This window comes from Equus asinus, chromosome 24 (genome assembly GCF_041296235.1).
Source record: "Equus asinus isolate D_3611 breed Donkey chromosome 24, EquAss-T2T_v2, whole genome shotgun sequence".
Lineage (NCBI taxonomy): Eukaryota > Metazoa > Chordata > Mammalia > Perissodactyla > Equidae > Equus > Equus asinus.
The window spans coordinates 1737066-1740702 of record NC_091813.1 but is presented as its reverse complement, the minus strand read 5'-3'; positions in this window follow the sequence as shown (position 1 = coordinate 1740702).

The window sequence follows — 3637 nt, the reverse complement described above, 5'->3', positions numbered from 1 at the left end:
CGGAACCGACCGATCCCCGCGGCAGCGCAGTCGGGGCTTTCTGGACCAGAACCCCTCTCTCTGTCGCCTTTCGACCACACGCACGCTTTAGAGGCCAAGGGAAAATGGATCGGGTCTCTCTGTCTCTCTCCCTAGAAAACAAGGGGCCAGGGGCCGAGCCCGTGGACGAGCGGTCAAGTATGCGCCCCCCACCCCGGCCCCCGGCTTCGACGGCCCAGGTTTTCACCGGTTCGGATCCTGGGCGCAGCCCCAGACCCAGCATCGCCCTTCAAGCCACGCCGAGGCGGCGTCCCACATAGCAGAAACGCGAAAGACCTACCACTGGAACCTACAACTATGGACGGGACGGGACGGGACGGGGCGGGGCGGGGCGGGGCGGGGGTGGGGGGGGCGGCTTTGGGGAGCAGGAAGAAAGAAAAAATAAAAGAAACACAAGGACGGTCATCGCGATAGTTCTTTCCACTTCCATCCATATGTTAACAGGACCCAAGTTTCCCGACCTCCATTTGGATGTATGTTAACTAAATGGAGAAGCTATTCAAAGGACTCCTCTAAAGAAGTCCACGTTCTTCTTTCTAAATGATAATGAAAATCATTGTCACCACCGCTCTTCCGACCCTCCATGTCCAGACGGCCTCCCGCCCCTCCCCTATCCCCAACTCCCGCCCCGCCCCGCGCCGACCCCCGACCCCGGCATTCTCCACGCCCACCTTTCCCTCTCCACTCCTACCCCCCCGTCCCCCGCCGCCCGGGACACCGCACCCCGCGCCCCCCCCCCCCAATCCAGGCCGGGCCACCTGGTCGACCTCCTCGAACACTATATAAGAGGATGCCGGGCAGCAGGTGGCGCCCGACAAGCGGCCTCCTCACAGGCCGGACGGATCAGCCTCGCGGGGGCGGGCGATGGGGAGGCGTTCGTCCAGGTCAGGTCAGGTCGGGGGAGGGAGGATGCCGCGCCGGCCGGCCTGGTGCGTGGCCTGGTCCCGATCCACCCCGCGTCTCGTTTCTCGGGCCGGGACGAGTACAGGCGGGGAGGCCGACTCGGTCACGGAAAGCGGCCTTGGGGAGGTTTTGGCGAACGTCCCTGTCCCAGGGCCGTCTGCCGACTAGGGGACGGAGTCCTCCTCCATGCTCCTTCTCGCCCCCAGTCGGGCGGGTTGTGGGTCGCGCGGTCGACTTGTCCATTTCCCCGGAGGCATCCTGCCTGCCGGGGCTCCCTCCCTCGGGCCGGTGCGAGCGGTCCTCGGGCGGCCCGGGAATTTGGGCCGCAGCGAACGAACGAACGAAGCCCGTCCCTCCTGCGTCGGCACCGATGAGACACAGCCCTGGTGGATGGAGCCGCTTTCCTCGGGTTTCCTTTTGCTTTCGGCCGCTGCTGCCACCAAACCTCCCTAAACGATAGGAATGAAAACGGGAACCGTTGGCATAATAAAAGCGTTTTGGTTGGCGTGTTTCTTGGCTTTTGGGGACTCGAGAGGTATGATGGATGATCTCCGATTGACGTTTGGAAGGTCTATTTCATCCCAGTCGCACGAACCCCGAAAACGTGGCGGCTGGACGAGGGAGGGAGGGAGGGAGGGAGGGAGGGAGGGAGGGAGGGAGGCCAACCACGGGATTTCCGCACGACCAGCTGATGGACACGAGCGCCCCGTGAGCCGGGCGGAGGGCAGCCGCCCGGGTCTCGCAGCTACGTGCCCGCGGAACCCTCGGGACTGCGAGAAGCCGGAGCGACCCGCAGCCATGTGGCGCTCGGCGCAGACATCTGGTCGACCCGCGCGCCACGGGACCCGGGGCCCGAGTCCGGGCCAGGCCGCCGGTCGACCCGGCAGGGCGGCTGCCCCGGGGGCCTCGCGGCTGCTCGTCCGCAGCCTCCAGGGAGCCCTCGGGGCTCCGAGAAGGCCGAGCGCCCCGCGGCCCCACGGCCCCGCGGCGCTCGGTGCGGACATCTGGTCGACCCGCCCCCCCCCCCCCCCCGAGACACGGGGGTCGGGTCGCCGGTCGACCCGGCAGGGCGGCGGCCACGGCGGCCTCGCCGCTGCTCGTCCGCCGGGTCGCCGGAGCCCTCGAGCCTCCGAGAAGACCGAGCGCCCTGCGGTCCCGCGGCGCTCGGCGCGGACATCTGGTCGACCCGCGCGCCGCCGGACCCCGTGGCTACAAGTCCGCGGGGCCTTCGGAGCCGACAGAGGGCCGGGAGCGCACCCAGAGCACCCAGAGCACCCAGAGCCCCGGGACCCGGCCCCGAGCGCCGCGGACATCTGGTCGACCCGCGCGCCCCAGTCCGGGGACCAAGTCCGGGCCGGACAGCTGGTCGACCCGGCAGGGCGTCGGCCACCTGGGAGCCGCACCCGCGAGTCCGCGGGGTCTCTGGAGCCGACGGAGGCCGGGGAGCCCACCCAGGCCGCCGAGAGCCCCGCGTCCCCGCGGCGCTCGGCGCGGACATCTGGTCGACCCGCGCGCCGCCGGACCCCGTGGCTACCAGTCCGCGGGGCCTTCGGAGCCGACAGAGGGCCGGGAGCGCACCCAGAGCACCCAGAGCCCCGGGGCCCGGCCCCGAGCGCCGCGGACATCTGGTCGACCCGCGCGCCCCGGTCCGGGGACCGAGTCCGGGCCGGACAGCTGGTCGACCCGGCAGGGCGGCTGCCCCGGGGGCCTCGCGGCTGCTCGTCCGCAGCCTCCAGGGAGCCCTCGGGGCTCCGAGAAGGCCGAGCGCCCCGCGTCCCCGCGGCGCTCGTCGCGGACATCTGGTCGACCCGCGCGCCGCCGGACCCCGTGGCTACGAGTCCGCGGGGCCTTCGGAGCCGACAGAGGGCCGGGAGCGCACCCAGAGCACCCAGAGACCCGGGACCCGGCCCCGGGCGCCGCGGACATCTGGTCGACCCGCGCGCCCCAGTCCGGGGACCAAGTCCGGGCCGGACAGCTGGTCGACCCGGCAGGGCGGCGGCCCCGGCGGCCTCCAGGGAGCCCTCGGGGCTCCGAGAAGGCCGAGCGCCCCGCGGCCCCGCGGCCCCGCGGGGCGCTCGGTGCGGACATCTGGTCGACCCGCCCACCCCCCCCCGAGACCCGAGACCCGGGGGCCGGGTCGCCGGTCGACCCGGCAGGGCGGCGGCCCCAGCGGCCTCGCCGCTGCTCGTCCGCCGGGTCGCCGGAGCCCTCGAGCCTCCGAGAAGGCCGAGCGCCCTGCGGTCCCGCGGCGCTCGGCGCGGACATCTGGTCGACCCGCGCGCCGCCGGACCCCGTGGCTACGAGTCCGCGGGGCCTTCGGAGCCGACAGAGGGCCGGGAGCGCACCCAGAACACCCAGGGCACCCAGAGCCCCGAGGCCCGGCCCCGAGCGCCGCGGACATCTGGTCGACCCGCGCGCCCCGGTCCGGGGACCAAGTCCGGGCCGGACAGCTGGTCGACCAGGCAGGGCGGCGGCCCCGGCGGCCTCGCGGCTGCTCGTCCGCGGCCTCCGCGTAGCCCTCGGGGCTCCGAGAAGAGCGTGCGCCCCGCGCGGACATCTGGTCGACCCGCGCCGCCGCCGGAACCCGGGCCCGAGCCCGGGCCCGGGCCGCCGGTCGACCCGGTAGGGCGTCGGCCACCGGGGAGCCGCACCCGCGAGTCCGCGGGGTCTCTGGAGCCGACGGAGGCCGGGGAGC